This window comes from Ahaetulla prasina, chromosome 3, assembly GCF_028640845.1.
Source record: "Ahaetulla prasina isolate Xishuangbanna chromosome 3, ASM2864084v1, whole genome shotgun sequence".
Classification (NCBI taxonomy): Eukaryota; Metazoa; Chordata; class Lepidosauria; order Squamata; family Colubridae; genus Ahaetulla; species Ahaetulla prasina.
In genome coordinates this window covers 201,072,948-201,087,982 of record NC_080541.1, presented here as the reverse complement: position 1 = coordinate 201,087,982, position 15,035 = coordinate 201,072,948, and the positions used below count along the sequence as shown (strand labels likewise).

General features: G+C 37.5%; 1 protein-coding gene across 1 annotated transcript in view; it reads left to right on the top strand.

Annotated features, from left to right (window-relative positions):
• The window catches only part of STK4 (serine/threonine kinase 4), a 68,760-nt gene that overhangs the window by 20,321 nt on the left and 33,404 nt on the right, over positions 1-15,035 (top strand). The window lies entirely within an intron of this gene.

The window sequence follows — 15,035 nt, the reverse complement described above, 5'->3', positions numbered from 1 at the left end:
TCAATTAAATTTAAAAAAAGGAAAATGCTTCAGTATCAGACAAAACCCCCTACCGCCCACCATGAAAGCTGGAATGCCCGCTAGTGGGCGGTAGGGACCAGGTTGACTACCACTGGTCTAGAAGAAGACTCTATGAATGAACTTTTTATGTACAGTACAGTAAATATGGTGCTAGCTGTTGAACAAAATCATTTGCTGTATATATTTGTGAATAATTTAGAATGTTTAATGCCAAAACATCTGGTTAGGGTTATCTACTGTACAAGTATACATGGTGACACTTTTTACAAGTATCTGTATTTTCCATAGATGCATGTGGATACACCCATCTATGGATAACTGACCCCTGAATTTTTAACTGAAGTGCTATGAAAAATGCAGGTCAGCTTAGTGGCACATATGTGATACATTTTGATTAAAAAACTGAGGGTTGGCTTGTCCACAGATGGGTTTATACATGAGCAGGCATTGTAAAAACAACGTTATTATTACAGTAAAACATTCTGTTTCTCAGTTTAATACTAGCACAGCAAACGGCCCCAAACGACCCTTTCGGATTATCAGGTTGTATTTCTCAAATATCAACCATCTCAAAGTGTTAGCGAGAGGACTATATTTGAAACACAGATGTTTCTGGGATATTAAGTGTCTTCTGGCAACCTGGTTTGAAAAGCATCAGCTTGTAGTTGTCATTGCTGCCATTATATGAATTTGAGGTACGATGGAACTGAAAGGGTTCTGCCACTATCCTATATCCTATCCTAACTGGCCTGGGGAGGAGCACAGACTTTGTGTAGCTTTTGGGGCGACACCAGTGGCATAAGGCCTGCTTTGTATGATTGCAGTTTCAAATTACAAAACTAATTAGATAATGTAGTTAGTTATTGCTCTAACTTCCTGTGGGCTGTTATAGGTTTTCCCCCCACATAGTTTGGATTCTTCTGATTATGTCTTTCCATGGGAAAATTTTAGAATTTTGTTCTTTTGACCTAAATGTTTTTTTGTAATGACAGACAGGCTCATGTTTATCATACTTAATGTTTGGTCTCTCTGTAGAGGGTTTTATTACTACTAAAATAAAGTTTAAAAAACATTTAGTAATTTGTAAAGTGTGTAGTTGTATCTGCTGGCTTTTGTTTAACATATGACATTTTGTTAATACCATTGTATAAATGAAAATGAAATGAAAACTCAAAAGTAATATTTTACTCCCATTATATTGTTCATATTCCAAAAAATATTTCTACCACTAGAAAAACTGACTTGCAAAATAACATCTTGATAACATCCCCAGAGGGGTCAGGGCTAAAAAAAATTTCCAGTTTGCTGTGCTTTTAAATGTCTTTAGGGAGAAAGAAAGCAGGAGGCCTTTAGTGCTATCATCAATTTTTACCATAAATGTCTGACTGCTCCCACTCTCTAAGCCTAAGCTCTTGAGTAGTTCAGGGATCATTTCTTGACTCAGTCTGAAAGTCTGGGTGCCCATCATGCTCACTAGAAACTGCATTTACAACATCATATGAGTTCTAGTTTCATACCAGTAGTTCTGGTGCTTTCACTTTCACTAGTTCTAGTTGAACATGTGATTTGTCTCTTGATGGCTGCTCTTTATCTTCCTTTTTGTTTCCTCTTGTATTTTCTCAGTTCTATGGTTTTCGTAGTTGTATTTTATACTCCATGCCCTTCTTTTTGCAGAATTTTTGGCTTTAGAGCTGTAATGGTAGTGTATTTTCTTATTAAATGTTTATCTGTTTATAACTAACACATCCAGTTGGGTATGAATGTTACTGATATTATGTTACTAAGAATGTCATTAAGATGGTGCAGAATGCACAATAAGTTGTGAAGCTTTATGGAAAACAACATACATATATGTTGATAGATAGATAGGTAGGTAGGTTGGTCTTGGCATATTTGGGTCTTTTCCCATGTAAGGTTGAGAGTATCTTGGCGACGTTTTGACGAGGTCTCACTCATCATCTTCAGGCTGGTGCTTTCAGCTTTGTGCTAGTGCGAGCAAAGCGTGGTCGGAGCTGCCGTCTCTCTAATTACTGGTGGGGAGGTGGGGAGTGTTGCTGTAAGCGGGTTGGTTGGCTGTGTGATTGCATCTTGATTGGTAGATGGAGTGGGTGTTTGTAGATTAGTCAGCTGTTTCATAGCATCCTGTATGGGTGTGGTCCTAGTTGTGTGCCCATTAGTCTTTTGTGTTGTGAGGAATAAGGAAAAGCTAGTGTGACTAGTACAGTAGCACAGCTAGTGATGTGTAGCACAGATATTAGAGATGGTTATTACATAGAATATTTACAGAAGCTTATATACTACAAGTGGACATGGCTATAAAATGCTTGCTTGGACTATTTTCTGCTTTGACCAGACCAAAGCATATGTTCTCAATAAATGCTTTATTAAATACTTATTTTCAACTACATCATTGTAAGAAAGGAATTTAATCTTTTGTCTTTTCTGCTATAGGCAGATTTTTTTTCCCTTTAAGTCCATGTTTTATTTTTGGATTTGTGTTATTTCAGTGACAAAAAGTGCAACAGTTTGGGATTTAGATGAAAGAGGAGGCTCTTGATTTAAATAGTTTAACTTCTATCCGTGTGTTCTTTCAATACCTGATAGAATTTGCATCTTTCCACTCAATTTTTATTGGCGTACAATTATTTCTAAATAGCATTGGCATCCTTCAGTCTTAAAAGACTATGGTATCGTGCTCTGGAAACCGCATCTAGTGTGGCTAAAAAGGCCAATTCGAGAATGGCAATCCCTTCCACACTGAGGGCAGATACATTCTGTCCCCTGCCCTGCCCCCAGATTTCGCTGGTTCTGGGACTGCCTCTTTGCCTCAGCCTGCAGAACAAATATCTCCTCAAATTGGAGAAGGCCATGCTGCGTCTTTAGCCTCCAAGCTGAACGATCAGAGGTCAAGGTTTCCCAGTTGTTAATGTCCATTCCCAGGGCCTTTAGGTCCCTCTTGCAGATATCCTTATATCGCAGCTGTGGTCTCTCTCTGAGGTGCTTTCCCTGCACTAATTCTCCATACAGGAGATCTTTTGGAATCCCACCATCAGCCATTTTCACGATATTTCTAAATATGATGTGCACTTTCTGCATTAAATCTTCCTACTTTAAATTAATAGGGATTGTACTGAATTGTGAACTTTTATGTAATTTTGTGTTAATATTATCTGACTTTAGCAGAAAAAGTGATGAAGTGGAATAACTAAAAGATACAGCAATGAGAGCCCTTAATCAAAAGGGGGAGCTCCAACATAACTTCAACGGATAGATTAGTGGAAAGTTAAACTCGGAACTTATTTTCTCCTTGGTGTTACTAACAATATTAAAAACAATTACTGAATTATTCTAACTATTGCATAAGGATTGTTTGGTATATATATACAGTATGACCCTAATATTTATTTATATTGTCAGGCTCCAAAAACCAAGAAAGACACACAAAGTTACTTTTAAGCAATTTCCTTTATTGTTTTTTGCCTATAGACAGAAACTCCACCACATATACCAGTGGCCCCCAACCTTTTGGGCACCAGGAACCGGTTCCATGGAGAGAGATTTTTCTGTGGATCATAGGGGGCATGGTTTCATGTGCTACCTGCATCCCATGGATTAGGCTTCACTTGTTTGCGCAGCCCAGTTTCTGGCATGCCGCAGACCAGTGCCAGTTCACAGATTGGGGCTTGGGCACCCCTTTCATATACAATGTATAAATGAGAGACTGACATAAATATCTGTGTTAGTATTACATCGGGAAACTTTTTTCTGAGTTTTCTGTCATGTTAAATCTAGGGGTACATAGTTATTTGGCTGCAAAGAAGCAAAAATACTTCAGTGAGGGTCTGGCTACATGTGTCTGGGCCTCCTTACCTGGACCCTTTTCTGAAATATGCTTTTAATGAGTAGATGAATGGGGGTGGGTGGACAAGGTTGTACCCTGTTGACATGTCTCAAATACATATTTCATGGCTGTTACCACTTCTTTAAAACAGCGGTCACCAACTGGTGGTCTGTGGACCACTGATGGTCTGTGAGAAAATGTTGGTGGTCCTCAGAAAAATTATTTGCATTTTTTTTATATTGCACTAAATCAGGAGTCCTCAAGCTATGGGCCCTGGGCCGGATACGTGCAATGAACATTTGTGTTGTTGCAGAGAGTCTCCCCCTTTGGGGTCTTTTTGTATGGGTCAGAGGGGGGCAGAAATTCCAACTCAGGGTTTGCTTCAGCCTCCTGGTACAGGACTTCGGGCAAAGGCTGGATGGAAGTGTCGCTGGTGGCAAAGAGCCGGAGGACCTTGTTCCAGTGGGACTGCATCATGGCCTGGAACTGGCTGACCATCTCAGCCCACTGAGCCTCCAAGCACCTGTACCTGGCCTTGCACTCCTGCAGGTCTTCCCTCTGCTTGGAAAGCCTATGCTTGTAGTCCTCAGTGAGGTGCTTCCGCTGAGCCGCCTCCTTGGTCAGATCCAATTTGAACTGAGCTGTTTTGCCAACTCTTTCTTGTGGCTGCTTAGCTCCAACAATGGCTTCCTGCTGGGGCCCTAAGGAGCCTGGATAGGGAGGTGAGGAGTGGCTGGCAGGAGACAGGTGAGTAGAGGCCGGTGAGGTGCCCCTCAATGTGAGTGACATCGAGTTGGCCATCCCTACCCAGTCACATGACCACTTAGCCACGCCCACCCAACCAGTCATTAGGCAGATCATATTAGTGGTCCGCAGGATTTAAAATTATGAATTTAGTGGTCCCTGAGGTCTGAAAGGTTGGGGACCCCTGCTTTAAAAGATACTGGCAAGTGAAGCAAGCAAAACCCCAAACTAATAGAACGTGAAAAGATTCATAAACTGAGAAATAAAATAACAAAAAGAAGGAAGCTTGTGACATAGATGTGTAAAGAGATATGTGAGTGTGTGGAGACAAATATGTTAGGGAGTGCAAGCAGCAGTTTTCAGGAGAATGAGTTAAAAAGCACACATCCACTAATGATATGAATTAAAACTGGAATCTGGTTTACTAGTGATTCTCAGCCTTACAACTTTAAGATGAGTGGACTTCAATTCCCAGAATTGGCTGGGGAATTCTGGAAGTTGAAGTCTACTTGTCTTAAAATTGCTATGGTTGAGAAACACTGTTGAACATGATATGTAAAGAATGTTTATGATTACTGTTTCTTGTCCATTGAAAACCAATGTCAAGCTGACCTGCAATTGTCTTTGTGGCTCTGAAATTTAGAGAGGAATATCATATTTTGCAAGGTGACTCGTGCCATATTCAATACATGGAGTGCTCCACATACATTTATTTCTAGAGCTCTCTTTTTCTGCTTATCACTTCTGCAGTAATAATTCCTTTCACATTTCATTAAATTGATTTAGCTGTAAAATTTATCAGCCTTGCATAGGATTCTTCATGGGAAAGGGTTTTAAGTGATCACTATAACTAAATGGTGTTTTAAATGCAGTTGAATTGGAGTCATTAATATCCTAGAGTGGTTCATATTTCATGCCTGGTCAGGTTAAATAGTAGAAACAAATTATAAACCATTTCTTCATAACAATGTTTTTTTTTCCTTCTTCTTAGACACACTTTCAGTGAAAATTTTATTCATCAGAAATATGTAACATTTAATTCATGGGACATAGTAGGGGATTTTCTACCCTCATCTGGCACTTTGTTTTTTGGTTCTGATTGGTTCCTGCAAGCCTGTGTCCTCCATGATTATGCCCTCCTTAAATCTATTTTGATGAAGGCTGGTATAAAAACATTTAAAATAGAGAAAGAATGTTGAGAAGTAAAACAGACCCTGCTAAGAAAATGCTCATTGGCATTAATTTTTAGCTATTCTTTGGACGAAAAGATGGAATATTTGCTAGTACTTTTCTTTTCAAGGTCAGTACTTGAATAACATTCTTTCATATTTATTGGTTTTGGCAAGAAGGCAATTCAGTGCTTTTTACTTCTCTGAGTGAATAAAAATATTTGCTTCCTCCCAATAAGTATTATGTTGTGAAAGAGTAATATAAGTTTTATTGACATGAATTAGGATGTTCTTTAGTTTCATTTTTAATGTTTGCCACTGCCTCATATTACTACTATGTACCAGGAAAAAACCTAGGGGAGCATTTCATCCCTTTCAATGCAGATAACTACAATCTGCCTGTTAAAATAACTCTTGGGGCATCTTAAACCTACAGGATTGAGCTTCCCAAGAAATCTATGACATTTTGGTCCAGCTTTCCCCTGAACTCCGATTTAAATTCCTTTCTGATTATGTGGAATTTTGCCTTCTTGCTCTGATTTCCCCTATACTAAATATGTAGTTCACTGTGATCTTTTTAATTTACATGTTTTTGTATCAACAACCTGTGTTTACAGTACACATTCAGACTGAAGAGATTGTGACATTGTAAAAGTAACAAACGTGCAAATTTTAAAAGTACTATTTTTATTGTTGAGCTTGGAGACGGAAATGGTTTATTTATTTATTATTATTATTATGCAACCCTGAATTGCACAAAAGATTCTTTTTCAAGAACCCTTTGATAAGCTAATGGTTCTATAGTATCAGACACTGCATTGCACCCATACATAAAATGATGACCTTCAGTTTTGACTATACACAAAATTATGGCTGCTATTTTGGGTATGTGGGAATGACGTTGGGAGAGAGGAGGAAGAGTTGCAGTCCACAGAAGATACGAGGTATGGGAAGCCTCTCAGAAGGGATTTTCCTTAGTTTTCCAGAGAATAGAAAGAGGTAGTGAAAATTTTTTCCCACCCTTCAAAATTCTATGAACATAATCTTACAGCAAAGATAGAGTTAGGACTCATAATTCTGCTTCTTGTTTGGACTATCTCAAAGGGCTCACTTACCTCAATCTTTTAAGATTTTATTTTCTTCTTAAGAGAGGTACCAGATTTTGATTGGAGTTTTTGTACTGGTCTGCAGTCCTCAGGGGACACTTCCACCCACCAAGCAGCTAGCTGCAACATTATTACACCAGCAACACATATATAAGTAACTATTTTTTTACAGAATGCTGTCATAAATCTAATACAGCAGCTGGGACAGAATTTGCCCCAGCCCAGGGGAGAACAGCAAAATGCAGCTCTTCCTTTTGTCTGCTAAGGTCATTCTCACATATTATTATATTAGAAAAGTGAAGCTCATCTGCTTCGTTCAATAAACTTTTCACTTGGTAACTTTTCATGCAGAGCAATGGCCCTATTTTCTCAGTAAAATTGGAGATCTGAAACAGTATAATTATAGGAGCCTCAGAACAGCATCCTTTAAATGTGTAGACAAAACATGATTGATCACATATTTTTTAAGAGAGAGCTGAAGGTGCTTTAATAACAGGGTTTCCCCACCCCCTTGTTACATCTTATGCCTGGTTTCTTGTTTTGAAAATAACTTTTATAAGAGATGGCTTCATTATGGTTGCAGATAAGTTCTTTCTGCTCCAGAATGGCTTTTTATGCATTTTAAAAAAAAATCTATCAGTTGTAAAGTTGAAGAATACTGAAATCATATAGCATTATTGATATTTCACACAAGTTGAGATCTATTGTCTAACCATTTGGCACTTTATCGCAAAATTGTTTTTATTGAGTACATAAAAAGTAGGGATAAATAACAGCTGGTTACTTTGTACTGACCACGTCTTTCTATTTTAATGGTAGACCTGACATATGCTACACCAGAGGTCTTCAAACGTAGCAGCTTTAAGACTTTTGGACTTCAACTCCTAGAATTCTCCAGCCAGCATTCTGGGAGTTGGAGTCCACAAGTCTTAAAGCTGCCAAGTTTGGGGACCTCTGCACTACACAGTCAAAGTTTGTTTAACTAAGGTTTACTGAATAACCGCCAATTATGAACACAATGGCTGGCTTCATACTTGTTATGTCAAAAGCAAACAAGCAACATTTAAACAAAGCAGAGATGTTCTGCTGAAATCTTAGGTCAGGGAACTGCTCCTTTAGGGAAAAAGCAACCACATACAGAGCCAAATTTGGAGCTTCTCAGACACCAGAAGATTTCTGAACAAACAGCCATTCTGTCTTTCAAGGAAAACAACTTGAGCCTCTTCTGATCCATCAAGGCCCTGACAGTCTCCAGATCCTGGGTCAGGACATCCATTTAATTTCTCTTTTAGCCCAAGGTAGAGATTTAGTTATCATCAGCATAATGATGATAATCTTAACATTGACCAACAGATGATTTTTGCCAGAGCTTTCATGAATGTTAAGTAAGGTAGGGATAAGCCATGCCTTGGGTCAGCCCATACTGGGTTGATTAGAACCATGGAACTTTCTTCCTCCTTCACTTTCAACACTGCTTAAGGAAGAGCAGAATTGCTATAAAACAGTTTCCTTCAATCCCAACAGTTGCAGGTGATTCAGAAGAGTACTCATTGAAGCTCTGTGATATTGAGAGCCAATCTAACAGGATCAGCACAGTGGTACTCTAGGTCCCATTGGAAGTCATCTTCAAGAGTGACCAATAAGTTTTCCCTAGATTAAAAAGAAACCCCTAGATTAAAAAACACAATAAAATACAAATGTTTTAAAACATCTGTAAAGATATGAATGTCTAGGCCACAGGTGTCAAACTCATGTCGTCTCGTCTTTTTTCTCCTTCATTAAACCGGGTGGGACAAGCACGTGACGCATCCGGCCTGCGTTTGACACCCCTGGTCTAGACTATCTAACCATTGAAAGACAGTCTGGGACCTGCAGATACTTCACCCCCTAATCCTCTTATTTTTTCCCCTGTTTTTGCTCTTTATTCTATAGTATCTATTTTCTTTATTCTACAGTATTTTAGCCATTGACTATTACTTTTGCTATCTCTCTCTTACTATGATCTAATAAAATAGCACATGTCTCTCATTAGTAAATGTAAGACTTAATGGTGATTTATATTTCTGAGTTGGACATTCAATTCTTTTTTTGCATCTGTACTTTTGTGGTATTTTATCATATCATTGTGTATCGTTGTCGTTGAGTTTCAAAGAGAAAATTGCAGTAAGCAGGAAAAAATTCTTGTCTTTAATAATTTAGAAATCTATAGTTTACTTTTATACTTGAATACTTCTAGGAATTCCAGTTAAATTGCTATTGGCATTTTAAAGATTTATATTAATATTTTAGATTATATGTACAGGCTCCCCTGCATACCTTGAAATATTAACAATTGACCATCTCTTTATGAGAGTTCACTTTGTCATTTGTCTCTGCCATGAACAGAATATTATCCTTATAAAAAAACCATTCCGTCTTTATCAACACACATATAAAATTACAAATAATAAAAATTGTTTTGTTAAAAATTTGAAATTATGGTTTTATAACATACAGGAGATGACCTCAGAGAGTAGCTGCAGCGATTGGTATGAGCTCTCAAAAGATTTCATCCGACTGTCAACACTGGACAGCCAATCCATCCTTAGTCCATCCTGAACTAAGATTCTCAAATAAGCTTCTCTAACCAGGTTTATTAAAAGGATAAAAGTTACAGAAATCCCAAAATCAAATGCTTCACTCCCCAGTTTATTTCTTATTTTACTAGGGCAAATCCTTTCTACTTTTTCCTGATAAGAGCCTTTTGTGGAGAGCTAGCTTATCTGTGCAGATAATGGAAGAATTTGCAATCTTTTTTAAGCCATCACCACTCTCTGAGGCACCCACTCTCTTATCAACTATAGCATCCAGAGTATTTGCTACCACCCACTAGGTATTTGTAACATACAAAAAAACAGAATTATTTGAAAAAACTCAGATGGGAAAGGCATCAGGGGAGCGCTGCGAGGCAAAGGTTGGGACAGATGTTACGTCACCTTGTATCAGACTCCCAGCTCAGTCCCAAGATCCAACTGCTTTTTAACTGCAGCAACTTTAATATGCATTGTTGGAGCTGGAATTATCATGGCTAATTATTTGAAATGTTACGCAACTTTCTAGGTAAACTGGCTCATTCAGAGTGTAAACAAACTCTTTTTTGTTTTCTCCCTATGCATTAAAATCCAGTAGGGCTACATTAAAATGAAGCAGGACTGTGTTATGAGTTGCCTGAAACCTCTTGGTATGAACAGCTATGAAACAGTAATAAGTTTACATTTGTATGCCACTTTAATTTTTATTTATTCCCATAAGTAAATAAATAATCCAGCAACATGATACAACTGTTTTATATCTGGTAGTATATGTGTAATTTATTTGTAAAAGATTTCTCCTGTCCAGTCGAGTCCAACGCTAGGGGGCAGTGCTGATCTCTGTTTCTTTCCCAATGGAGCCAGTGTTGTCCAAAGACATTTCCAGGGTCATATGGCCAGCATGACTATATACCGAGGTACACAGAATGTTATTTACCTTCCCACCGAAGTGGTAGCTATTTTATCTACTTGCTTTTGTATGCCTTCAAACATCTAGGTGGACAGAAGCTGAGGCAAGTAATGGGGACTCACCCCTGACTGTTCCAGCTGACAAGCTCAGCGTCTTTAACCACTCAGCCATTAGGCCCCTCTTATTTATCTGAGTAATATATAATCTGGCAGGAGGAATCTTGAATAAATGAGTTTTCCAGTTCTTTTAGCCTAGGCATGCCAGGAAACAAGACACTACTGATTTTCATATATTACATCAAGTCAGGATTCCTGGTGACTTGATCAAACATCTGTTTCTTCAGTTTAAGATTGTTTAATAAAGACTGGTTCTGGGCAAAGTTATTTGCGAATACCTGTTTTATAGTTGCTGAGATCTGAAATTTCCAGATTCTCCCTTATTATTATTATTATTATTTATTTATTTGATTTTTATACCGCCCTTCTCCCGAAGGACTCAGGGCGGTGTACAGGCAGAATAAAACGAACAATACAAAATACAATTAAAACGGAATTTAAAAAACTTATTTAAATTAGCCTGAAAATTTAAAAATTTACCATACACTAAAAAACCCCATTTAAAATTAATAAAATTTAACATTTAAAATTCAATTTAAGCCAGCCCCGCACAGATAAAAAGGTGTGTCTTCAGTTCGCGGCGGAAAGTCCGAAGGTCAGGTATTTGGCGTAAACCTGAGAGTGGGAGCCCCACAGAGAAGGCCCTTCCTGCCGCCAGCCGACATTGTTTGGCGGATGGCACCCTGAGAAGTCCCTCTCTGTGAGAGCGTACGGGTCGGTGGGAGGCATGTGGTAACAGCAGGCGGTCCCGTAAGTACCCAGGCTCTAAGCCATGGAATTAGAATTAGAATTAGAATTAGCTTAGAATTAGCTTCTCCCTTTTTTAAATAATAAAAATAAAAAATAGTTGGACTATGTTTTCAAACTAAAGAACATCTCTACCACTCTAAAGTATCTCTACCACTGCTTTAATTTAATTTTTGAACAGTGCCTTCTCACATCATGGAAATGTCTGTTGAAGAGTAATCCTTAGCTTTAGAAGCATATCCCAACTCTGGAAAAAGCTTAAAACAAAAAAGAAGAAAGGGAGCTTTTGCCTTAGGCCTTCAGTATCGGAGGGCAGTTTAAGTGATTGGACAGCATCAGCTGGTAGAGTAGTAGAAAGGTGCAGGAAAATGGAGCTTTTAATTGAGGGGAGGAGAAGTAATGAATAAGAGAATAGAAACAGCACAAGGATTTCTACTTATTTTCTGGATGGAGATTTTTTTGTGCATATATGTACCATATTTGCACTTGTGTTTTGGAAATATGTATGGGGAAAATGGGTTTGTGAGTGAACCTTATATTGGCTAAAGCAGAGGTGTGGAACTATGACTCTTTTATGACTTGTGGACTTCAACTCCCAGAATTCCTGAGCCAGCATGGCTAACTCAGGAATTCTGGAAGTTGAAGTCTCCAGGTCACAAAATGGGCCATAGTTCCATACTCCCTGGCTTAAAGAATGGTTTGTATTCCAGGACTCGGATCTGTTTGGTATGCAAGTTCTGGACTGCCTGTGAAAATCCCTATGTCTGAGCACACCACGTTAAAGATTCTAATAAAAATGTTCAAAAGATATACATTATAGTATGTGAAACACTGCAAGATTTCAAAAGTAAGTTATTTTTCTTTAACAGTTTGGACACATTGATTTGATCTTGCACAGCAAACTCAGAAATGTGTGTAGGTGGCAATTTATATGCAGAAATCTATCACTCTTCAAAACAATATCACATTTATATATGAATCATCTTGGTAAATAAGCTGGGAGTATTGATGATTTTATGTCTTTTTATGATTCATTTTGCAGATACTGTATTTAACAGACGTTTTACATGAATTCCATTGTTTTGTAGGGCAGATCAGTTGGGCTTTATTCAGACCAGCATACCAGCCAGCATATTTCTAGAGTTACATGGGTCAGCTTCTTAGCAGATCACATTTTTTTAAAAAATGTGCAAGAATATAGAATGTTAACAATTGGGATTTTAATTGGCCTTGCAATAGGACATGATTTTCATGTGAAAATATTGTACCTAAAATATCACGGTACTATCCCTTACAGATTCCTCTATGATCATTGATGGTGTTTGGGAAGGTCTTACATAAGATAATCTTCCAGAGATTAATAAGAATTTTGAGTAACACTTCTTTGATGTTGTGGAATTTCCATTAAGGGAAAATCAGTCAACCAAAATTTGTATTTCTGAGCAGGCAGTGCAAATGTGGCACTGCAAATGCCAGCAAACCTTTACATCTGTCCTGGACCAAGATGAATATTTTGGACTGTGTTACAATTTGCTTTTAAATAATGGTTTTGATTGTTGTGCTTTTTATGAGTTTTATAGAAATTTTCAAAATATATTGGGGAGATTGTAATTCTTTTTTTTCCCCTCTTTTTTTTTTTTTTGCTTTATTTCACAGTTGGTACACATTCTAGATTGCCATGCATTTTCCTTTTGTGCTACAGAAATTATGTTTTTAGCCGGCCTTATTATGTAAGAGCTTTAATATGTCTTAAAAGAAGAACCATAAAAATCTGGAATATTGTGCATTGAAACTGATACAGTAATTTTAGAACAGTCTTATGTTAATTGAGAAGCCCAACCACAGTCATAACATATAAGTGCATATAAAATTGCAGATTAAATACTTCAGTTGGCATTATTATGCAGTTTCTAAATAACCATAAAACATAAATTGCATTGACATGGCAGATACCAAGATTTAGCAATCATAAATATCATGCAACAATTTTGCATTTTGTGGAAAGAGGTGTGGATTATAAGTGTGGGCAGCATCCTGTGGACCTTTCTCAAAATTAATTGAAGGGTAATTTAACTATGAAAATAAAAGCTTTTATGAAAAACAATTGTCCTTTTTGTTAGTTTGGATAAATCTGTTGAATGTTTCTGAGAGTGCTTTGTATTTTGTTCAGTGCATGGATTGTCACATATATGTGTACCTCATAATTGAATATTCATAGGAGCGAAAAGAAATTTGACATTCCATTCTCTCTACTATATGTTGCCTTTTGCCCTTTCTCGGTTAATTTACAGCTATTCTATCAAGTTGTAGAGTAGAAAAAGAGAAGCTTTGCCTCTGATGAGAAACTCAGACTTCTGAATAATATTTTCCCTGTTAGCACTGGATTGATAATTTAAAAGGATATGTTTAAGATAAGAACTAGTTATAGAATGAGGCATTTATTTCCATAAGTTTCCACATCTCGTGACAAGAGTGGGCTATTGCTAATGAATGCTGCAAAATAAATACACTAACTACATACAGTGTTATTTTTCTCTGCTCATGAATGTTTTGCTTGATGATTCTTCTCTGTGTGAAATGGAGATAATTGAAAACAAATTCCTAGTGTGTTATCTAAATGACATTGCATTATCTAAACGATACCTAAATATTTAAAATGACATTGAGACAGAAATCCTTGATAACATCATTAATGTGTCCTTAAAAATCTTTATAGAATACAAGCAAAACAGTTGCTGAAATAGTTTAATGGTTTATAAGTTAAACCCAACATTCTCTATTTGTTAAATTTATAACCTGTCTTTCTTCTAAGAACTCTATACTTCATATAGCATTATCTCCTCCCATTGTTTCCTCCCACAGTTACAATACTATGGATTAGTCTAGAGTAGGAGATGGAAATTGGCTCAAAGGCAGCCATTCTCTGGCTAAAAATGGTCTTGAACCAGGGTCTTCATCATCCTAATTCTACATATTAATCACTGGCCTGGGACACTACAGTGATAATAGAATAACAGAGTTGGAAGGGACCTTAGAGGTCTTCTAGGTCCACCACCTGCTCAAGCTGGAGACCCTGTCTCATTTCAGACAAGTGGCTGTCCAGTCTCTTCTCAAAAGCCTCCAGTGATGGAGCACCCACAACTTCTGAAGGCAAGCTGTTCCACTGGTTAATTGTTCTATTAGGAATTTTATCTTAGTTCTAGGTTGCTTCTCTCTTTGTTTGGTTTCCATCTATTGCTTCTTGTCTTGCCTTCCTGGTGCTTTGGAAAATACATTTACCCCTTCTTCTTTGTGGCAGCCACTCAGATATTGGAAAATTGCTATCATGTCACCTCTAGTCTGTCTTTTCACCAGACTAGAAAAACCCAATTCCTGCAACCATTCTTCATATGTTTTAACCTCCAGCCCTTAATCATATTTGTTGCTCATTTCTGTACTCTTTCTAGTGTCTCTGCATCTTTTTTATAATATGGTGACCAAAACCAGATGCAGTATTCTAAGTATGGTCTTACTAAGGCTTTATAAAGTGGTACTGATGCTTCACATGAACTTGATCCTATCCCTCTGTTAATGCAACCTAGTTGTAAATGTGTAATGTGTAGATCTAAGGTGGGTTTTAAGGTGTAGAAATTGATACCTAAAGATTCTAATCAGAGTGATTTTAGGAGCTGAATACAATTAATATATTCCTAATTTTCCTCCTGTTTTTAAATTAGGCTTAACATAACATAACATAACATAACATAACATAACATAACAACAGAGTTGGAAGGGACCTTGGAGGCCTTCTAGTCCAACCCCCTGCCTAGGC